This window comes from Leptinotarsa decemlineata, unplaced genomic scaffold (assembly GCF_025532065.1).
Source record: "Leptinotarsa decemlineata unplaced genomic scaffold, Ldec_3_MD MMD2_tig00004307_RagTag_RagTag, whole genome shotgun sequence".
Lineage (NCBI taxonomy): Eukaryota > Metazoa > Arthropoda > Insecta > Coleoptera > Chrysomelidae > Leptinotarsa > Leptinotarsa decemlineata.
Genome location: NW_027412606.1, coordinates 2,608,758 through 2,634,157, shown reverse-complemented (window position 1 = coordinate 2,634,157; position 25,400 = coordinate 2,608,758). Strand labels below are relative to the sequence as shown.

At 35.4% G+C, this 25,400-nt stretch overlaps 1 protein-coding gene across 2 annotated transcripts in view; it reads left to right on the top strand.

The window, feature by feature from the left end:
• Positions 1-25,400, top strand: part of LOC111508969 (calpain-9) — a 204,306-nt gene that overhangs the window by 157,968 nt on the left and 20,938 nt on the right. The window lies entirely within an intron of this gene.

Genomic DNA, 25,400 nt, shown 5'->3' with positions numbered 1-25,400 from the left:
TGTTTTCGGTAAAATTATTAATTATACAAAAATTCACTCTGTCGACGTATTAGTTTTTTAGTCGCAAATTGAACCTACTTTGTTCTAAAGAATATAATATCAATATATCTATGTACTTTCCAGCTGTAAATATTAGTATATGTGTGGTATTTCATATTTTCATCTCATTTAATTTCAGTATTCCGGATTGCTATCATTTAAAATGGCGTCGTCCTATAAAATAATTTGGTATCAGTAGCAAGCATTTCAACGTATTTTAGCTACTATGTTACCCGTATAAAACTGTTAAGAAACATTTAGTTCTGGGGGTGATGGTATTGCGGCAGAGTCGGACTACTTTTAAAGCTATAGGTTCCTACAGAAGTGCTTGTATGAATAAAGGATTTCTGTTTTTCGCAAGAAAAAAATTGAAACACTAGGTTAGATGGGAAAGTGTTTAGTATTTTCAATATACAGGGCGACTCAAAAAGCTTCCAGAAAGTTTTTTTATGAAACACCCAGTCATTACTTCGTCTATTTGAAGCACCCTGAACTGAATCTAAACCCAATGCCTTAAAAATATTGAACTTACTTATGGGGTACCTATACTCAATTATAAGTTGTTAAAGAACTAATTTCCACCACGAGAAAAAATTCTTACTGAACACAACTGAAATTGTGAAGAATTTTTCAAAGCTGTGATTAGGAATCAATGTCAGCTAGTTGCTCTTAAATGCTTCATTTTATTCTTGGTGGCAGCAAATATATATTAGCAAAAGCAATTCGATTTTATAACAGTTATATTAGTGTTTTTGAATTGTAGTAAATATACCATACTATAAAATAGTTGGGAAATTATCATTGAAGTGACAATATAGTGATGAAAATAAAATGGTGTCTGAAAACATTCTAATAAAATAGTTTCATTAAAGCTACAGGAAACAGTTATAAAATTAGCTTGAAATAGTTTTATAAGTATCATAAAAATCTCACAGAAAAGTGTTATAAAACTACTACATAACAATTTACTTTTATAGGAAAATAAGTTTTATAAGTTAGTTGTAAAAACGTTTCTGTGATAATTTCCTGACTATTTTATAATGGTTTTTTAATTTTGTTTCATAAACGTTTTCTATGATGAATTTATGAAACACTTTTATTGCCTACAACTGTATTGTGTTCACGGATAATCTAATATAATCAATTAGCATTTTGAAAGTGATTATAAAATACTAATAGAATAAAACTGTTGCAACACCATGGAATTATAAAACAACTTTGCTGGTTGGGTAGTTTCGCTGTATAATAGCTTCCTCAATGATACATTACTTCATATTAACAACCATTTCATATTCAAGGACACTTCATAAAGCTTGCAAGAATAAAATCATCACATTGACACTGTGCTGAGTTTGAAAAATCTGCTGATCATGAAATTGGCAGATTTCTTCCACCCAGAAACAAACCAGCAATTCATGGAATAGAGACATTCTGGTTTTCCAAGCTGTATGAAATTTCGGCTTGAGGAATCGGCTGTTTTCTGATTGTCTGATTGTTTCATGGTTAATTTCTTGCAGAAGTGGGGATGAATATTTTAAAATCATCATTTCGCTCTCAATCAACACTCTACGACAAGAAAATATGGAGACAAGACGCGGAAAGTTGTCCAAAAGTATTTTTCTTTCACAGAATAATGTCTAACACAGAAATCGAATGTTCCCATGGAACCAATCCAAAAGATCTAATCCATTTTGAAAATTTGTTTTTTTTTTTTTTCGATGAATAGGTAATGAGAAATATTGAGGCCTTGTTGGCAGAACAAGATAGGAGGAAGTGGTAAGGTTTAGAGGCTTTGCAGGTTCCCGTTAATGAATGCATCCAACTAAGAGAATAATTGGACGAATGAGGAAAAACCTTCACTGCCAAACTCTATATTAGGCTATCAATATGCGAACACATCCTCGTACATAATTTGTTTTTTTTTCCATTATATATGATATATATTTATAAAATATCAAATTGAAACAACGATGAAAATACAATATAAACAACAATAGAAATTAATTGGCGCTCCAGGGCGACTTCATTGATTCCAGTGGCGCATTTGCTTTTTCAGCTGCAGGAAAAACCTGCAGCACCACATCTTCTGAAGATCTTGATCTAACAATGTCCTCTCTCTAATAAAACAAAATGTAGGGTGTCTCCAGAGGCTCCAATAAATTCAATGCATCGCCAGAACACTTCGTGACACGACTATCGTCAAACTTAAACCAGTCCGTTCCGTCTTTGACCAAGGCGTGATAATGACTAGATTCAACGCCAGAACCACACTGAACAATGACTGCATGAATAATATAATAGCGGTCTGCTAGGTTGAAATGTTCATCTATTTCGAACCTTCCAAAGAGTTTCTTGCTTCCGTTAGAGGTTGAGTCTTGTTTGAAAATCATCAGTGTTATTATTATATTGACTGAAGCCTCAGCTATACTTGTTTCCTTATAACAGTCAGTTAGTTTGGCGCATGTTTGACAATACAGTCGATCATCACCTGTTAAAAATTCCATTTTCAGATGATTTAACAATGAGCTTTACACGGACTGGTAATTAGTCGTATTGGGAAAAGCTAGATAAAGTTCCAGGAATTCACATAAGTTTTCAGTACTTCTTGAACATTTACCACAAAGTAAACAAGTGAGGATTTTTCCAGCAAAAGATTTACAAACACAAGACGAGATGGGCTGTTAGGAATCATTCAGTCCAGAGCGGTCAGAGGATTTTGCTATTGTTTTGCTCACGAAGAGTATTCAACAAGAACCCCAAGAATTCGGAACAATCCTCTTGTTGTCCTAACGGGTATCTAGTGGACTTCAAAGACTCCAGGAAATCGGTTGGAGGGAAAGATGATACCTTCTTACGAAACTGCAGCTGCATGAGCAGTTGTTTGAGTTTGATGAATAAGTAGGAAACATTCCCGTTCTCGTTCATCATTAAAACGCTGTTATAAATCATTTTCGAGATATAAGAAAATCCTAAAGATATTTCTGCCGTGTTTGCATGACTGTTCAAATTATTATGAATGGAAAACATTGATTCCTTAAAAAAGCCCCCTGACAAAAACTTCATTTAACAACACTTTTCATTTTCATTTCCACAATGCACTGTTGCCAAGTCTTTTATTTTGGAAAATGAGTAAGTAGGTAGCTGTTCCGATGATTTGAAGTTCCTGGTGAAGAATGCTTCAGGTACTATTGGCTGTATTAAATTTCATTCATTTCAATTTTGATTTGAATTAACGCATTTTCTTCGAATAGAACACCAAGTATCTTAGTTATTCCATTCAAAACCCGCATCGTCCGAAGGGACAACAAAAAGGTCATTTCAATGACCAAAAATAAAATAATTGATTCATCAAATTTTTTTATGAAATGAATAAAGCAGTCCATGAGGTCAAAACCATTCTAAAAACATGATATTTCTGATATGATATAAATTCAGCCCCAATTTTTTTCTTGCAGGTATTACCTTTATCGATTTATCAAGAGAATGCACTTTTGGGGCTCCTGGTATATCATTGACAATTAACACTTAGTTAAAACCTCACATTCTTGTTCATTTCAGAAGGAGAAACTTCAATCTTGTTAATATAACTTGAACCTTATCCGTGATGTGAAAGTTAATAATCAATTACTTTTCTCTTTAATTAATATTGCAACCTTTCCGTTCAGTGATCCTTTCAATAATTTATAGTAACAAGAGTGTATCAAGATGTATCACCACTTAGGAGAAATTTGAACTCGTCATATATATTTTTAAAAACCCGTTACTGAATAGAAGCCAAACTGATAACTCTTATCAATTACGAAATTGGAACACTCGGATGACGGCACCAAGGACAGATATGAACGATAAAAGCTCCAGATTTTAATACATTGTAGGAGTCGATAACTGTCCACTGAAATGAAATACTTCTCGGAATAATACCCAAACGAGTATTAAATTACATCCCACATATTATTTTTCCCAGAAGAAAACCTGTGGTTTTGGTTGATTCGTGTTTACAATAAATGTACCTGAATTACCACGAAAGTAACTGCTGCAATTGCCTTCGTGTCATCTTTCTCCAGAAAGTCATACATGATATAAGACTATGAAAATGTTTCAACAGACATGGAACTCAGAAATAATCAAAATAGAACCTCGAGTCCAAAGCTACTTAATCTATTTAAGATATTTCATCAAACTTGAATGTATTTTTCTGCAAAATTCAAGGTCATATGTGATTCAAACTTTGGAATCCTCCAAATTCAAAATTTTAAATTCGGTCATCACCTGCAGAAACTGGTACCCTATTTCAACTCTAAATTATCTTCGAAACTGACAACATTCATTATTGGTTTCTGATATATACAACTCCTTTCCGTTATGAAATAAAAATGATTCACGAATTGAAAAAATTCCATATTGAATGATATTTCAAATAACTGAATGCCAAGCTTCAACAACACTATCGGTCAGATTCTTTATTGCGATTTGAAAATTCATTGGATTTTTTTCTGAAGAGATGATTGAACTCAGAGGTCTAGAGTTAATCACTGTAGATAATTAGGGGGAGAAAATCTCTTACTATCATCTCCATTTGAAATTTCTGTTACGTGGTTTGTTATGAGAAAATTGCTGACGAAAGTTTGATTCCTACGAAGAAATGTAACTATCAAAGTTGATGTGTTTCACGATCTTTTTACAGATTCGAGTGGCTTATTGACAGAGCCTCTTTTTTACTGAAATACACTGTATATAAATAGAATAGCTTCAGATATGGTATGGTAAGATCTCTCATTATGATTGTTCATTATCAATAATGATGAGTTATACCTGAATATCTGAAAGTAATCGCAAAATTTGTGGAGATATCGATCAAAATATCTAAATATCAAAAATGGCTTTGAAAAATATAAAATACAATACAAAAAAATCAATAACTTGTCACAATATGATCATTTTGGTAAATTACAATTGAACAATTTCATCAGATTTCCATAAATACTGAACACTCATATCCGAATATCGGAATAATTGATATATTGTAACAGTATGATAATTCTGGTTTTTAAAACCAGGAGAATTGCAAATGTACTTACAATCTCCACAGTTTTCCATTAATGATGATCACTTACATCAAAAATTGTGGAAATCTAAACAAAATATTTGAAGATTGATAATGGTGTCTAGAAAATAAAAAAAACAACACGAAAAATCAATAAAATATGTCACAGTATGATTATTTTACTTTGTTGGACTGGGAAAATTGCAAATATACAAACGCATCAGTTTTCCATGAATAATAACCACTTATATCTGAATATCTGAAAGTATCCCCAAAATTTGTGGTTGATAATGGTTCTGAGAAATATAAAAATACAGCAGGAAAATTCAAAAAGTTTTCAAACTGGAAAAAGTCCTATTATACAGTCTCATCAGTTTCCATAAATAACGATCACTTTCGTGCGGTTCATATATCAACATGTAACATACCAGATCCATGTATTCAGGGCTATTATGCTCACACACGGAAGCATCTCTGCTGACAGTACCAATTTTATGGCGAATTGTTTCCCAAGAAGACTCACCGAACAACTGAACACGGAGAAATAAAGTGCAGTTTTCAGACATCCTTTGCCTTTTTTCCCAACAATTACCTTCTCTTTCGTCGTTAGAAAACAATTGCAAGCGCAAATCTAGTGGATTTATGTTCCTGATTATCTTGGAACAGTAAATAATCGGTGGGGCACTATGAATTATTCAAAGACTATGACTATGACTCTTCTAGTATGATATGATTCAGTTCAATGTTTGATAACGAATGTGTTTGTCCTGACCAAAATTAAAAATATTCTAAGCAATATTCTACCACAGAGAAATAAAAACTGGATACTGAAAGGAAGGTATATCTCAATAGATATTTTCAACTAGAAAAAAAATATTATATATAAGTCTGATATGATTCTACTATGACTTGAAATTTATGAAACGTGAAATGAAAATACATTAAAACGAATGAAATTATCAAGATCCAAAATGAAAATGACTAATGACTACAGAGTAAAAAATAACTGAGGAATTGCAGTTAACTGGACACTGGACAGCCGTGAACAAGTTGATTCACTGTATACCGATTTCAGCAAGGCTTTTGACAAGGTTGATCATAACATACTCATGTCGAAACTTGCTGGAATTGGTGTACAGGGCTATCTTCTTAGGTGGCTGTCCTCTTATGTATATAATCGTAGTCAACTTGTTAGCATCAATGGATTCAAGTCGACGCCCTTCGTGGTTACCTCAGGGGTACCTCAGGGCTCACACCTGGGTCCACTGTTGTTTTTAGTATTCATGAATGACATACAGTCTTGTTTTCTTTATTCTAATATTTTGTTATATGCGGACGACTTGAAAATATTTAAAAAAATTACCTCTGTAAGAGACTGTTTAAAAATTCAGGAAGACCTTGCTATATTTGTAATATATTGTGATATGAATAAGCTGAAACTCAACGTGGAAAAATGTACATGTATTTCGTTTTATAGAAATCATTCACCCATATTGTTTCAGTATTTGTTGAATAGTATTGCATTAAATAGAGTAGAATATATCAAGGACCTTGGAGTATACTCTGACACAAAATTGAATTTCAATCACCATGTTGAATATGTCATAAATAGAAGCAACAGAACACTGGGTTTCTTCAATAGAATGTGCAGAGACTTCAACAACGAAGCCGCTATTAAAACTATCTATTATGCATTTGTTTATAGCAAGTTGAATTTCGCTAGCATTATATGGAATCCCTGCTATAATACATTCAAATTGCGTTTAGAACGACTGCAAAATAATTTTGTTAGACATCTTCATTACCGAATCACTAATGTCTATGTAACTCACGGTATTAATCAAATCCGTAACTATTATAACATTCAGCCTCTAGAACAAGGGAGAATCACTTCGGATCTAGTGTTTGGCTATGAAATTTTAACGAATCTTATTGACTCGCCTGAGTTGATATCAATGATGTCCTTTCATGTACCCCAGAGAAACACAAGGAATAAATATTTATCAGCTACTTCCACATATAACACCAATGTGGGGAAAAACTCTCCAATAAATAGAATTACAGACTCATTCGACAGATACTGTTCCAATTTGGACGTTTTCTCCATGTCCTTACAAATGTATAGGAGTAACATAAGGAAAATATTCAATTTTTAATCATTTATGTTTTGGATTAAGCATTTAGATCATTTACCTGTTGAACGCCAGTTTAGTTGGCACAATCTGTATTTTAGTGGATACTTGTTTGGGTTCTTTTACCTGTATGTGTTCCGAATTTAGAATAAATAAATAAATAAAATAAATAAATAAATGTGTATGAAGCCAAATTAACGAACAAAATACTTGCCAAGAAAGTTTACCAAAAGCGATTGAAGACGTTTTACCTATCGTGAAGGTATATAATCAAAATTATAGAGCTTTAACGTATTTTGGACAAAAAACGGAAAAAGTAGCTTCATTTTTGAGGAAATGAGATATTAAAATTGCATATGAAACAAGTGATACGTTAGGAAAGTAAGTTAAAAATAATAAAGACAAAACATGCAAATTCGAGAAATCAGGTATATATTGTTCAAACTGGCAAAACATTCAGGAATCGAATCCAAGAACATCATACGAGCTATGTAAATAAGAAAACAAATTCAACATATTCAAATCATCTTCTAGAAGAAAATCATATCTTTAACTAATGCTTCAGTAATGCTTCAAAAGGGACCGGAAGTACTTTTCAAAAAATTGTGTATAATTCTCAGGGCAAGCATAGCACGGACACATACCAAAAATTTGAACACTGATCAGGGCCACCTTCATTCCGAAACCTGGGAAAATCGGACAGGGCTCGGCGAAGGCTTTGAGACCAATTAGTCTCATGTCATTTGCGTTGAAAACGCTGGAAAAACTACTTGACAGGCACATTAGGGACATAACACTGGCTATCAGACCATTACATCGAGACCAATATGCATACAGGTCAGGTATGTCAACAGAAACGGCTCTATGCCGGGTAACAGAAGAAGTAGAATATACCTACAAAAACAAGGAAGTACTCTTAGCTGCTTTCTTGGACATTGAGGGCGCATTTGATAATACGTCGTCAGAATCAATCATCCAGGCGTCGAGGAGAAGAGGGATCGACAAGACAAGCTGCAGGTGGATAGACTGCATGCTTAGGGGAAGATTGGTATATACAACCATTATGGGGGAAACAGTCGTGGCACGGGTAGCAAGGGGCTGTCCACAGGGGGGGGGGGGTTCTATCCCCTCTGTTATGGAACCTTGTAATAGACGAGCTACTATGTCTCCTGGACCGTAATAGGTATAAACCACTGGGCTATGCAGAAGACTCAATCATCCTAGTCCAGGGTAAATACAATAATGTAGTGAAGGGATGCATGCAGCAGACCCTGAACATCATAACAAGATGGACCGAAGAGGAAGGGCTTAACATAAGCTCATCCAAATCGACCATAGTAGCATTCATCAAGAGGACTAAAACGGAGGGTCTCGGACCTCTAAAACTTCGAGGTGAAGAAATACAAGTGTCGGGGAAGGTTAAATATCTGGGAGTAATCCTAGACTCCAAACTGACCTGGAACCAACACTTGGAGAGAATAAAGAGGAAAGCGGAGGTAGCACTGATGCTCGCCAGACGCACCTATGGAAAAACATGGGGACTAAAACCAGACATGGTATATTGGCTATACACGATGGTGGTTAAACCTATGATAACATACGCATCCCTGGTCTGGTGGCCAAAGGTGAAGCAGGCGACCTCCATCAACAAACTAGGCAAAGTGCAAAGGCTTGCATGTTTGGGAATGACGGGAGCAATGAGAACCACCCCAACAGCTGCATTGGAGACACTCCTGAATCTACCTCCTTTACACTTTGTGAAAGTGGAAAACTCACCGAACTACAGAAGATCGGACCGAACAGAAATTTCGGAACAAGTGGGGGAGCACATATTGAATATGTGCATGGACCACATGACACCGAAGTACACCTCTAACACAAACTTCACGGCCAAAATCATAAGCCGTGAAGAGTGGAAGTCCATTAGTCATCCCGGAAACATGTTTGGAAAAAACACCTGGTATACAGATGGATCGAAGACCAAACATGGAACGAGAGCTGGAATATACCGAGCGGATAGAAATCTAAACTACAGCTATCCGCTAGGACTATACACATCCGTTTTTCAGGCAGAAGTGTATGCTATCTTGCAGTGTGCAAGGCTTAATAAATTGAGACCTCAAAGAAATGAGCGGATCAATATTTTTACAGACAACAAGAGCGCACTAGGGGCTCTGACAAACCCGAAGGTGACATCAAAACTGGTCTGGGAATGCCATAAAGAACTGAATGAACTTGCAAACAGAAACAAATTAACTTTGTACTGAGTGCCAGGGCATTCAGGAATCACAGGTAATGATGAAGCTGATGAATGCGCTAGACACGGATCATCAACTTCATATATAGGTCCTGAACCAGCTCTGGGGATATGAAAATCACTGGTACGAAACCAGATTAGGATATGGACCAATAAGAAGCACACAGAGTACTGGACAAAAGTACCTGGCAATGAACACAGTAGAAACTTCATTGGGGAACCGTCCGAGAAAAGAACCGAAGAACTACTTCAATATAGTAGGGATCGGCTCAGAATACTTACAGGGCTACTAACCGGTAATTTTCCGCTCAGAGGAGATTTCAAAAACCAAACATGAAATGATATCAGAATTTAACGTAGCATCTGAATATGTAATGATATACAGGGCGTTCTATTTAAAAAATGGAATTTTGGTCTGTAGCACCTACACCAAACACCCTGTATATTTGAAAATTATATCAGAATATAGCTCTCATGAACTACTAAAACTTTTGTATGAAACATTTTTGTGTATCTCCTTCAACAAACCAGATATTGCCTGTCACATAAAATGTGGGACACCCGGTATATATGAAAAGCTGAAGTTAATTTAATTTGTTCGGGATGATCACTGACAGACCGGTTTCGGAGAACTAGCTCCTAGTCAGTTTGGGATGGGTCTGAATTTCCCAAATGTCAAAATCAATTCCAGCTACAACAATTCCAATATACTACTGCGCCACCTGAAGACATAGTCCCTAAGCAACTCCATCAGTTGGTAAATTATACTTTTTACAGAAGAATCTATTCTGATTTTAAGGGATTTTCCAAAAATGTTTGCCAAATTATCAGTTGACGAAGTGGGTTAATGATTTGAAATTATCTGCTTATCGCGATTTTTGAATAGTGATGTTACGAGTTCAGCAACGGATATTCTATATTGTATGACAATAATATTCCATTGGAAATTTGATGTTTCTAACGTGATATCATTCAGACTATGAACAATACTCTATATTATTTTTTCTGTAGTATGTGACAAATACATATATGAGATCAAAACAGAGTAAGGATGATAAATTGGTGGATTACCATTACTACGTCATAGATCGCCCTCAGAACGAAATTACGGTAATGTTAGTTACAAATACAAGTGGTACGAAAACTAAGAAAGTTTTATATTCATTTTTCATGAGTGAGGATAATTTCATTATATCACTGACCATTTCCCAGACTTTGATCAAAGCGTTTCCTTTTAATAATTATGAAATTATAAAACAACGATGAAAATAAAAACAACAATAAAAATTAATTGGCGCTCCGGGGCGACTTCATTGATTTCAGTGGCGCATTTTCTTTTTCAGCTGCAGGAAAACCCAGAAAAACCTGCAGCACCACATCATCTGAAGATCTTGATCTAACAATGTCCTCTCTCTTATAAAATAAAATGTAGGGTGTCTCCAGAGGCTCCAATAAATTCAATGCATCGCCAGAACACTTCGTGACACGACTATCATCAAACTCAAACCAGTCCGTTTCGTCTTTGACCAAGGCATAATAATGACCAAATTCAACGCCAGAACCACAGTGAACAATGACTGCATGAATATTTCAATAGTGGTTCGCTAGATTGAAATGTTCAACTATTTCGAACCATCGAAAGAGTTTCTTGCTACCGTCAGAGGTTGAGTCTTGTTTGAAGATCGTCATTATTTTATTTTTGCTTTCTTCTGTTGAAATTTTGTTTTGTAATTTTTATCAATGTTCAGTTTGTTTCGATATGTAATAAATTTTTGTTTCAACTTTTGAAGTCAACATGTGCTCAAGAAAAGTGGAGTGATCCAATAATGAACTATTGCCAATTGTTGTGAGTCATGCTACACCAAAACTTTCATAACCACTCAGACTCAAACCTATAATCATCGATAACCGCTAGATTTGTCTACATGTCTGGCGGCTAACAAGTCATTAGGAATTACGTCGAAAGCTCCAGACACTTCGAAGTTCGCGATCATTGCGAATATGATTCATGTTTGGTATCACGTTGCTTCGCGTGTGTAGATATCGTGATCGACGGATCATTACGTCCCAAATGGACGGATGGATTTTGGAAATAGATTCATTGAATATATTTCCATAATTGAAATTGAAAAAACTGAAGTATGGATTTATAGTCTCAAAAATTATCTTTGCTCTTTCGCATTGGAAATAATGGATAATTAGTATTGCCAAAATACGAGTAATGTCAAAAAAAAGGTGAATGTTCGCGACCTACCTACAGTGATTTTTTTCATTTTCAATGATGGTACACTCATTTCGAAAACAGTTCCAGCTATTGAGCGTGTTGAGTTTGTTGGTGAGAGGCATAAAAGTTGAAAGTGTTTTATGTTTTCGACGATATTCCACTATGGTTCGTTCAGTATTGTCTGAGAGTAAAAGAATTTCAAGAATGCAAACATGTCGCTACATCAAAAAAAAATAGTCGTCTCAAGCAAATAGCACTGCAATTCACCCACAAAATCATTGAGATATGTCTACCCTCTATATCCCTTGAGGACGCCGCTAACGAGCCATTAAAATAGGGATATGCGACAAAAAACGCGAAAACACCGACAAAGAATGTGAAAATACCGCCAAAAAAATCGCTCGATGTTTTTTCTGATATAACGTTTAAGGTAATATCAATAGGCGTCGGACTGGGGGTATTTATATAAATTTTCCATTGATATATTCTGTATGATGAGAACATGATTCAAATATGGTGAAAATTAATTTTGTTTAAATATTTATTTTGGGAAGGACAATTTATATTTGAAATAGTTTTTTATTATTTAGAATTGTTACCTTCTACAGATCTATAAAATGATCAGAATATTGAATTTACAAATAAATACAAATGTAGAAAGGATAAAACGTTACTGCATTTTATGAATTAGCTTTTTTGGAAAAAAAATAAAATTTGTCATTAAGTTGAATTTTAAAAATTTTGTATATTAAAAATATATCATCTGGTGACGTTTAAAAGGCGCTATCTATTTCCTTTATCCAACCTATGTAAATCAAAACATTATAATTTGTAGTTTTGATGAAAATATTATTATCATTGTTATTATCATGTTATTATTATCATTGACACTGATAATATCAAATTGATCGTCGGTATGATAATGAAGATGGATAAAGTATTCGAAACAGCACCAGATAAGTATACAAATAGAATAGATTTCCGCAGTTAGATATTTGAACATCTGATTTCGAGTTGAACCGCTTTCAAAATTTTGCGTTGTTTGACGTTTAGGCTTCGACTTTGACAATTTCAGGAGGTAGAAAAGTGTGGCTGCACTGACAAATACACTTTATATATTCTTGTTGGTTTGAAAATGAAGAGTCGTATTCCTTATTGTATTTTATAGTTGATTCAGAAACAATTTTATAGATTTACTTACTTTACTTCGAATAAGACATTGCGATAATTTTCATCTGGAAAAAGTCTACAGGGATTCATTGAGTGATTATTTTGAATGAATCAGTTTCATTGGGATGGATGACAACTGGAATATTTTTTTTTGATAGTGAGTCTATGCGATCATCCAGATCCCACATCTCTGCTTCGATTCTGATTGTTATGTGGATACATTTTTCCCAAGCTCTTTGGTCGACTGTTTCCAGAGCACTGTATGGGTATTTCTTTACTTCACACAGCTTGAAAGTCTCATTATTCTTTGCGATGAATCTTTCAGCACAAGCCCAAACCAACTCTATTGGATACACTTCACATTGATAAGGCGGCAACCGAAGAACCGACATTCCTTCAGTCTTCGCCATCGCATCGGTGACATACCTGACGAATATTGACTTATAACGTTCAGCCAAGTTGAGGAGCTCCGCTTTTAACATGGTCCATTCAAAAGGAATAGCTTTCATTTGTAACCACTCAGTAATATTTGCTTTCTTCCAACACGACGTCGGCAGCTTCTAGACTCGTCTACTGTTGTAACTTACGTTATTCATTACTATTACGGATCCCTGCGAAAGTTTTACATGTATGTTTTCAAACCATTCTTCTAATACTGTGGCATTCATTTCTTGATGATAATCCAACTTTTTCTCCTATTCAAACACCATCAATACATCTTTAATGAATCCTTCACTGCTGCCTATGTGAGTGATGATAAGACGACGACCTTTTCCAACTGTAATTTTCAAATCAGTGGACCAACCTTTCATAAAGGCTTGTTTTCCACTTTTGATGTTCTGATCTTGCCAAACCTTCGAGACGGTATGACCCTCTTTTACCCATGTTCCATCCAAATAAAAAATTGATTTACCTAGTGCTCTGGCTTTCTTTATTTCTCTTGAATAGTTTCTTCACCATTCTACAGTCTCTGATTTTTCTATCAACATGCTCTTTCTATCTTGCTTTCCAAAAGTGAAATTCAGCTCATGTAAATATCTTCCATAATCGAGTTCAGGAAATGTAGGTATCAGGAAATGTAGGAAATGTATCCGGAAATGTAGGTATTTCGTTTTTTAAGTGGAAAGAGTGTACTGTTCTCCTAATAGAATCCTTCACTTCTTCATAGATAACCACACACTTTGTACCAGTGGATACTTTCGGCTCGAAAAAGTTGTTGTTTTCCTTGAGTTCCTTGAGAATTCTATAAATTGTCGATCTATTGACACCGGTTATACTCGCGCAATTTTTGCACTTCTTCCTCCTTACTTTTTATTTTGGGCGGATATTGTATTCTTAAAGAATTATATACATTCATAACAATTGTTTTTTCATTTATAAATAATGGAGACGATTTTGGACGCTTCACGATTCCCGAACAACTACCTTTCATGTTGTATAGCTATTTGTTCAACGCGCTCTCGAAGTACACTGAAGAATATCACGAATAACCCCGCTTAAAAGCCAAGTCGGTGTAATTGATGGGTGCGATGTGTCTATTAACAGTATAATTCAAAGGAATATCTATTTATACCGCCTTCAAAAAAAACAATGTTTTTTCAATCCCCTTCAACTGAATACCTATTTGTTGAAGAATGCCTTGGTCACAAAATTACACAATTCATGGTATGCCTCTTGTGCCTGTTGCTCACATTGCGTGATGGACCCTTTCACTCTGGGAACTTAGAGGGTGGTAGATAATAATATTTCTTTACATTGCAACCTTACAACCTACTACGCCATTTATTGTCTTTTTTCAGAGTCGGCATTTGAAGGTAAAAGCTTGAAATATTTTTTTTAGAAATATATTTATTTTATTGAAGCCAACCCTGGATTTGGCATCTGTTTCATGGTTGGCTTACCAACTGCCTATAATAAACGAATGCCTTTATGAAATTTCGTGTCCCTGCTATTTGCCGCTGAGGTGATCTCTCGTACGGAGCCGATCCTGGCAGCAGCATCAGGTCAGGTTTATGATTAACATGCATTGTCATCGGTTCTGGACCAGCATGCAAAATTTCAGGTCAATCGGATACCGGGACGTGGGTCAAATTAAACTTGCAAGATTTGTTAACATACATACAAGTCAAGTTAAAAAATAAAAGCTTTTGAAAATAGTGAATGTTGATATTGTGAGACACTTTTATTTTCGATAATTATAAACATTGCTCTTTGATATTGTTGAGAAATTCATTCAGTAGTTTTTGTTTGTTCATTCAATAAGCGATTTTTTATGAACAAATGCATTTTGACGCAATATTTTCATTAGATATTTTTTCATATCTCTATTGATATCTAGAATAGCCGTACAAAGTGGTCCACCTATTTTTGTTCTTGAAAAATTAAAATATGTATTATCATAAATGTTGCGGTATTGTTATTTCATTCAAATATCAAGGTCACTTTCTGTAACTTTCTTTTCTTCCATTTTGAATGAGTGAGTCGTTTGTCGTTGTGAGTCGTTTAATGTGCAATAAAACAACAACAGTCCATAACACAGTTATCAATAAATTGAGATACAATGTTCGAACGAGTAAATAACGATTTCTCAAACTATATATATCTTGTCTCCAGGGATAATTTATCAATCAGAAGAGATGAACATAAAAGCACAAAATCATTCAGCAAACAATCTATTATTAAGTGTTGAAAAGTTGGCCGTGAGAAAGGCAGGACTATCATTAACTCGGCAAATGCTCCTAACAGATTGTTCAAACATATTACATCATTTTGAGAAATTTGTCCGTTTTGATGGGTCTTATTTCAACTGTAAAATATCAGTGAATAATTTGATCGAAATATGCGCCATTTGAATCGTAGCACAAGTCAAATAATTCCATCAGCCTAAAAATTTTGGGCTCGAAATTCGATCAAGTCGACGAACACCGTTTTTCCTCGTCCTGTTTGGTGGTGGTTCTACCTGTGGAAAAAATGGTAGTCTGTTGGCGAGATATCTGGGAAGTGAGGTGGGCGAGGAAAAATTTGGAATCGCAATTCCTTCAATATTTGGACGTTGAATTGTGAAACTTGCGGATGGGCGTTGTCTCTAAGTAGGATCGGATCTCTTCTGTTGAGAAACCCACTAAAACCGAAGTTGTGCGTGGGAATTCTTTAGTTGCGCAATGCATAACTGATGTGCAGAATTGATTTCACATTTGAACAAGGTGATGAAAAAAAGTTGATATTGAACTAAGACTAAAGGACACAAATGAATTATTAATTTTTCAAAAAGAAAGGTATGTTATATATATATATATAAATGAAATTAGATTTAGCAGTAGACGAGTATGAACGAACAATGACAACGAAGATATTTCATTTTGAAGTACAAACGAGTATTATTTATTTATTCATGAGTATAACAATGACTCCATGGACAAAATAATAAAAAAACAATGTGTAATATCCCATATAGAAAAGTGTTGAATTCTATAAAATAAACGAAAATAGAACAGCGGAAATGCCGCCAATTACACCATGCTATTTATTTTTAATTTAACCTGTTGAATAACTACAAACACAACAACTCGGTTTTACTTTTACTTCAGGAAGAGTAGTGTTTAACTTAAAATTTTCGCCTTTTTCTGTAATTGTAATATGAACTTCAGCTGAACAATCATCACTAGGAACCAAACAATATATAACCTCTTTGCAAATAGGAAGTGAACTCAAAAAAAAAATATGTGAATTCTCTCTCAATATCAACTGGTTAGAAAAAAAAACAACAAACACATAACGCCTCTTTGGGTGGTTCGTGGTCAACCACAGGTCCTGTTGACCCGGTGTGTCTTCAACACCAACACTTTTATTTCAAACTCCCCTGTACTCAATACCGGCTTACGATTTCACTACACTGATTTTTCAAAAATTTCGCAAATAACCCCTCTATTTAGGCCACTTTCCTCAGCCTCGTAGGCTGAGAGATGAGACCCCCGATCTCGTCTCGACGGGGTCCGGTGAGTGACTTTTTGTGTCTCCCGCAAAAACCCTCAAGCCCTCGCGTCAACAACGCTAACCACAAAAACCTCATCTCAGCATTTCTAAACCTTCCCAAGCATATGATCATCGGCAGGATGTAATATATACATTTGTTTAGTCTAGCCCAACTTGTACATGATCACAACGAAGCTCAAAGTTCCGACAGTCATGAAGTAATTCAGCGCTTTTTCAACTGGCAAAATATCGGCACCGAGGAAACGAGTGCTCGACCTCGATCTCTATGAATGAAATAATATATCACGGTACTCATCGCAATGGCGGTTATTACATCTGAAAGGGATTGGTATCTCTATTTTTGTCTGGAATATATCGCCTTGTCCAACACCCGTGAACCATCAGATACTAATACAGTTTACTGTTCGATTTCCATTTGAAAATGTTCACGAATTCGCAATACATATTTTCTTCGAGTATACTTGCTGCCTCATAATTTTCATTCCACAGATTCCATATCTGTTGACATTTTTTCAAACAATGGATTGACGTTCACTTTAATTCATTAAAAAAAATCGTGTCCCTTCATGAATGCTACTACTGAACAATACGAATACGTGTACTGCATGTATTGATAGACACGGCCATATATTCAGGAACCCATTTAATGAAAATCGCATGCTCCCCACTAACGAAGATAAAATTGACATGCATTAAATAACCTAAGAAGTATCTACTGATTATGTCAGCAGTGACCACTAGCAGAAAATTCTCTCGTCGAAGAATGTTCGGGAGATGCACTGCTCAATATGCAGCAATCATCCAGGAGATAGCACTGAATGAAATGAGCTGTATCATGAATATTTTATAGTCTGGTCTATGTTTCATGTTGTTGGATTCACACGACACAAAAAACGAAGGAGTATGATCATTACAAGCAAACATAAAATAGTATTGAATAATGTACCCAAGTCGAATATTCTCACTATGAGGATTTTCCATCTGAACATTTTCGACTGGAACAACTTATACGTTTTCAATAGCATGATATTTCAGAAGTGACTTCAATCCCTTACCAATATTTCTGAATCCTTTCACAGAATAGCTATTTGTGATATGGGTGTTAAAAGTGAGGTTTTATTTTGTGAGTGAAAAAGTTTGCGAAACGAGCATTTTCACGAACAAAACAAAATTTACTTTCAACACTTCAAACACTTGCTGGTGTTCAATGTCTTGCTTAATAAAGAACAATAGTGAGAAATTGTGTGTTCTTGACGAGGTTGCAAAAAGAGCTTCAATTGAATTGTTATAAAAAAAATCGGCTCAGCAGTACGATATCGCATATTCTGATCTTCTTAGCTGATGTGGACTTAAAAATGTTGAAGGAAATTTCAGCGAAATCGTCTTCTTAGCCTATCTGGAGGAAAAATCAAAAATATGGAACTCGTCAACTTTGTGAAGCAAGTTTTCAATGATGAAGTCGAGTTCGCTCTTTAAAAATGGTGTTTATACAAGCAAATATTTCAAAGAATTAGCATTCTTAAAGTGGAAAAATGGAAGTTATAGGCCCAAAAAGTCAGATAAAAATATTTGATGATGAAATTTTCTACTATTTTCGGAATATATGGAGCCTACCAGCGTGAAGAGCTGTACTATTTATTAATAGAAGACATTAAATTGATGGATGAATCATTGATTGTTCAAATTCCAACTACAAAAACATAAATAGGTCGTTCTTTTCGCATTGTTGGAAAAAACATTGACTATTTCAACACATTGCATTATGCCTTTCTGGTATCAATCATCCCGGTTTTTTTTAAAAAACCGGGATGGTATAAACACGTTTGGTAAAATGCCCTCTGTCATTCCTGATTTTCTGAACCTTTGTTTGCAGGTGGTTGACAATGTTTCGTGGTGTATTTCATCAGTTCGGACTTCCATTGTCTAATATAATATAAATTGATTCGATAACCCTGAAAAAAATCAAAAAGATTAACCGAAACTAACAATTTTATTAAACAAAAAACTGAAATCACAAAGAAATAACATACCACAACAACCAAACAAATGATAATTGAAATATTAATAAAAGCTGAAAAAAATTAAAAAATTAAAAATTTTATTAACAAAAAAATGAAAAATGAAAATTAAAAGATTTCAAACCAAGTTATATCATAACGTTTCGATTGTTAGTATCCACAATCGTTTTCGGGTGATAACTGGACTTATTCCTCCGAGATCTGACTATTCATAGGTCATTCGAGTGCTTTCTCCTAACCCCTTCTTCCCTCTTTCCACTTCATTGGTTTTGGCGGGAGATGACCGTTTGGCGAGAGTTGGTCGTTTTTCGCTTGATCAGAGGTTTCCATATGTTACGTATCTCTACGCCAGCTTGACTAAATGCGTTGTTGGACAACATATACGCGGCTTCTTTGAATTTTTTCCAAAACCAGTGTTCCTCTTTGTGGATTATTTCAGCTTGAGCCAACTTGATGTTGTGTTGATAAGTCCAAACATGCTCTGCTATTTCGGATTTCCTGGTTTCTCCTCGCTGTGTGTGTTTCTTGTGCTCAGCAATGCGAACTTTCAAAGGCCTCTTAGTTTCACCGATGTATGATTCTCCGCACTCGCAGGGTATCCGGTAAATGCAATTCTTGTAATCGTAGTCCGCGTTTGGTGGCCTGGTTTTTGTGAGGCTGCTACGGATAGTGTTCCCAGATCTGAAGCAGGTCCTGATGTTATACTTGGATCCAATCCGTCTTATTCTTTCCGATAATCCTCTGATGTAGGAAGTACAAGTACTGGTTGTGGCGGTTTCTCTTCCTTGTGGAGTTCTTGCTGTCTTCTAGCTAAGGTCTGTTCTACCATCACTTTCTGAACCTCCCGGAACCAAAGAAATAAAAGGTCAACGTTTCAGAAGGGCTTCTGCTTCAGGAGCAAATATAACGAATATTAAGAAGTACGGAGGATGCAAGTCTACAACAGCAACTGAGGATTACATCGATCAACCTATTTCTCATAAAAAGGCTGAAATAATAATCCCAACAGATGAAACAGCTGTCTACCGGTGGTTCTCAAATTAAAGTCAATATGGGAATGATCGAAATAGTACGCTATTTGGTCGAAAAAAATCGTGTTAAAAACTTTTTTAACACTAGTGGTAAAATATGCGACTTTGTAAACATCATCTTTTAATACTCTTGACAACCATTAAAAATGTCACTTCAAATGACAGTTGTACAAAAAGTGCGTTATATCGATTAATAAACTCAAAAATAAATAAGCGGTAAACCCAAATGACATTCCGATTTTTATACTAAAAAGAGTTCTTCCTTTATTGATACAATCTCGATACAAGTGACTGTCCGGTGGTCCTTCTGTGTGATTTGAGCTGTGCATTTGACTGGGTCAATCATGAAAACTGGCTTCAAAAATGGAATATTATAGTATAAAAGGTGTTTTTCTCCCCTCTAGAACCCCTCTAGAACCTTGAGCAATTTGTGTCTTTGCAAATGACGAAAAATAAACCTTCAAATTCAACTCTGGACGTAGAAACATAACAATGGGTGTACCTGAGGGGTCCATATCAGGTCCTATTTTGTTCATTCTGTAGGCCTCTTTGATTGAAGACAGTAGTTGCATATCCTATGCTGGCGACTTTTTTTCGATTGTTTCTGCACCTGATACTGCAATTTTAGAAAATAAACGTTCAAGAGCAGTACATCGAGTATCCAGTTTTTTCAATGTGAACGATTTATCCATCAACATCGATGAAATACAGGTTATTCATATTCATAATTGGCAGAAAAAATTTGAAAATCTCCAGTTCAATGTAAATTACATATGTTTAAAAAGTGATGGTAGTAGTGTTGTATTTTTATATATAACGTACGATCCGAGTCCGGGAAGTGGGAGGGGTTTCAAGGGTGAAAAATGGGTTTTCTCGATTTCCTACAAAACTGCAAGTCCTGTGGACAATAAGTTGAATAACAAAGTTGTAGGTAATAAAAAGATCTACAACTTTTGTATCAGCAATTTTTTCACATATCCTCAAAATTTATGTGAAAAATTCAAATAACTAAGTTTTTGGATTTTTATTTTTATATCTTTCAAAAAAAAAATTACAAAATTTGGTGAAAACTTACCTTTTTATGTCCCAAATTTTCACCACCTTATTTTGACTCAATATCAAAAGAAAACCCTAATTTTCAATCAAAAATTCTCGCGTCAAAATATCAACTTTTTTCAAAAAGTCGGTGTGTTTCTTGTTCTTTGAAATCTTCACTTTCTGACGATATGCATTACAATAGTAAACGTTCTCAGAAAATACAAACATTCGAATTCGTATTTCAAAAACATGAAAAATATCATATACGAGGCGTATAGAAATATAACGATATTTTTAACTTCTATATAACCTCTGGTGATTTCTATGTGCAAGTCTATGTACTGTATATACATGCTTGAAATGTTTAGTGATTTATTTCATATTTTTAATAATAATAACAATGTTTATTTATGAATATACAACACGACAAAACAGTAACATAAATACAATGCAGTACAAACAAACATAGAGAATTATTCAGGTGGGCAATTCATAACCAATGCGCAGAATTGATTTTACATTCAAACATGGCGATGAGAATTGAAAAAATTAAACTAAGACCGAAGGACAAGAAATAAATTTCCAAAATTAATGGGGCGTTATATATCTATATGCAAATACATTCAACAGTAAACGAGTATGGACGAACAATGATAACGGATATATTTTATTTCAAAGTACAAACGAGGATTATTTAGTTATTTGTGAGTATATCATGAACAATGTCTCTATTGGTATCTATCAAATAGATACTTTTTGAAGATGGTTTCCATCAGGTTGATATTATTCATTTCATAAATGTTTTGTACATATCAGGTGAGTAGTTAAAAATATTTTACCTGTAATATTTGTAACATTGACTTTTTTCTTGCGTTCAGTTGTACATTACCTTTCGCTTTAGTGAGAGTATTATAATCATGTCTAATTTGTTGTTTCATTTTGAGAAATATGCAATATCATGTTATACATATATAATCGTCGTACATCAAGTAGTTTTGGATCTCTAAAGATATAATTAGAGGGGTAGTCATTCTTTCTATTGTACATAATCTTGATTATGTAATGCCCCAGCTTTTTTCAGGTGAATTTAACATGTTGATTGTCGGAGTTCAAAATACACGCTGAAATACGTCATATATTCTTTCTGATTCTCAAAATGTTGATTTTGGTAATATTTGAATTCAATATTAATTTGTAATATTACATCAACCAAATCAACTATACTTCTCAATCTCATATTTTTTATTTCTCATTCACAAACCTCGCATTCCTAGATCACGTTATCTCACATCCTAAAAGTGATCTCGTTATCCATTAAACAACATTGTTGCTCGCACTATTGGATACACTCCACTATCATAGATCTTTATTTGCAATTTGTGATCTTGTTGTACAAATTAAAGCGGGCAGCCATCTAGATAATTTCATGCATTTTGTTATGAGAAAAAAATAATGGTTTATGATATTCCCTTGGTTGTTTCTGAGAATAGATGCATGCAAACTCTGCTGCTGTGGCTACTTAATTAGATTTATTGAGTATTTCTGCTGATAAAAGCTCGATGTCTGAGTCAGAGGTTGAAAGGGTTCACGAACACAATGATTTTTATGTTCACGATTATTTCGAACGAATAAAGGATCACACGGCGATTTAAATCTGAGCTTTCAGTTACATTTTCCAGAGAAGAAAAAATAAAATTCAAATTGGATCAAACCCATCAATTTATAACATTACAGAATTAATATGAAATGTCGGGTAATATTTTTCTGCCTATGTCAGGAAAAAGTTACTTATGTTTTTGTCTAGTTATACATATTTCCAATCATACGAACGTTGATGAATGGATGAACTGAATTTAATTTTTTTCTTGAAAGTAATACTGTCTTCGAGGTTTTTTGTAACTATCCGATTATTTTTTTGTTTCTCGTTACCGTCGAATAGGATTTCATAACGTATTCAAGAAACTCTTTATTGTGAACCTAGCCTGTATTGAATTTAGCGGGACGTCATTCATATTCTTCAATTCAATACTCATGTCATTGGAGTGCGTCTTCATTTTTTTGGTAATTGACAAGAATATTCAAATATAATATTTTTGAATTTTTCAGTATGTTCAATTTAAAAAAAATATGTATTAATCACTCTTGTTGCCGCAATAAGTGAATAAGTCGAAAACATTTCATTAAACGCTATGAACCATCTTTTTTTAACGATATAATCCGTACAACATCTTTCAAAAAATTATCCTCCACTTTAATTTTTCAAATGGCATCCCTAATTAATCTACAGGGTGTTTATAAAACATGCGGCAAAAAATTGAAGGACTATTCCTTGGGCTATTCTAAGGATATTTTGTCCTTTGATGATTTTTGATAGGGCACTTTGTTTCTAAGATACGGGGCGGAAAACTACGCAAACTAAGGTTGAAAAATAATAATAACAATAATAATAATCGGGAACCTTGCGGTACCCGACAAAATATTGAGATATATTGAAAAACTGATACCACTCTGGCGAACTCGCTTCACCATAACATCTGGTCCAAACAGGGTGGGTCACTTTCAGAAGAGGTGTATTTCAGGGCGAATTTTTCAGTCCCCTTCTCTTCCGCATCTCACTATTCTCATTATCGGTTGCGCTCAGAAATAATCGAGGGTATAACTGTGGCACCCCCGGAAACGGGAGGCATAAGGTAACCCATCTGTTTTATATGGATGATCCCAAAATTCGTGATTCTGCACAGAAGGATCTCCATCAGTCCTTGAGGGTGGTAATAGCATGCATGCTATCGGTATGAAATTCGGGATAGATAAATGTGCAATGGTCCATCTCAGGACGATACGGGGCCTACGGAGAAGATGGAAGCATCCTACACCATCTCAAAACAGGACGATACGGGGCCTACGGAGAAGATGGAAGCATCCTACACCATTTGGATGCCGGTGAGACGTATACTTACCTCTGCTGTTACCTCTTGTAACTGCTGTTACAAGAGGTAACAGCAGTTAAGAACTCTTTCCACGGCAAGTATCAGTACAAACTTCGACAGATCTGATCATAGGAACTGTCGGGAAAGAACAAAGTTGCTGAAACAAATATGCTTGCCGTTCCAATCTTACTCTACCCGTTTGGAGTAGTGAAGTGGACTCGGGCGGAGCTGTTTCAACTCGACGTGAAGACCCGGAAAATGATGCATCCTTATAGAAGTTCTCATCTCAAATCGTCCGTTCCACGGTTATACTTCCCCCGTCAACAGAAAGACCGTAGACTTTCGAATTTGGACTGTCTGCATGACAGAATGGTACTGGATGTAGCCTCTGAAGTCGTCAGGAGTCCGGATCCCCTTCTCTGCATGGTTCGCGACCATGAGAAATCAGGAATTGGAGCATTTCTCTTCAGGGCAGATGACCGAGCAGCTGATGAACTAGGTTTAGTTTTTGACACTGAACGAGGTGGTCACAACTCTGTCCCTGAGTTGGAATCCGTTCAAAATGCTCAATTAAAAGCCACAGAGATCACCTCACCACTACAGAAACACAAGGATAGGCCAATGTATGGGGTCTTCTTCAATAACATTGAAGACCTTGACTCATCAAAGCGCCTGACTTTCGCTTTCCTCAGGTCCAGTGGGCTGAAGTCGGAAACTGAGGGGTTCATCATGGCTTGCCAGGATGGTTTCTTCAACACCTTAGTCTACCGCAGTTGCGTGATCGGTATAGAGGTTCCTGACACAAGGTGCAGGGCCTGTCGCGAGGCGTCCGAGACTCTAATACACTTGCTATCAGCATGTCCAGCATATGTTTTCTCGGCCTAATCTACGGCACATTTACGGTATTGACGAGACACCGGTGTTGTCCTACGCACCGAGGGCTATTGAATTCGTTGTGGGAAAAAAGAAATGCTGAATTTTTAGAACTATTCGTTCCCCACCATGAGGCTCATACAATCTAATAAGCCTGTTGTAGTCCTTCTCGAACACCAGAGCATGACGATTTTTGTCGTGAAGTTTTCAGATGCTGGCGAGACGAATATCTTCCGAAAAGAGGAGAGAAAACTAATAAAATATCAAGATTTTCTCTTCGAACTTCGCAGACTCCATCCTAACACTATGTTAACATGGTCGTTCTGATTATTGGAGTTCTTGGTGGAATGATGTCTTCTCTACTCTCGAAGTTGGAAATTATACCGGCGTGCTGTACCAAGGCAGAAATCTTAGCCAGACAGATGCAGAAGGCTGTCATTCTTGGCTCATATGATTCTCAGACCCAATGATCACTCGACCTATGGTGTGGGAAGTGGTTGCTGGTTGATAATGCTGGCGCGCCCTCCAGAATGTATCGAGGCTCCGGGGGATAGAGTCTGATCAGCGCATACTACGGTAAAAATATGATAATTTGTAGCTTACAAAAAACAGCACACCATATATTTCGCTAATAATAACAGAAACTACGAATAC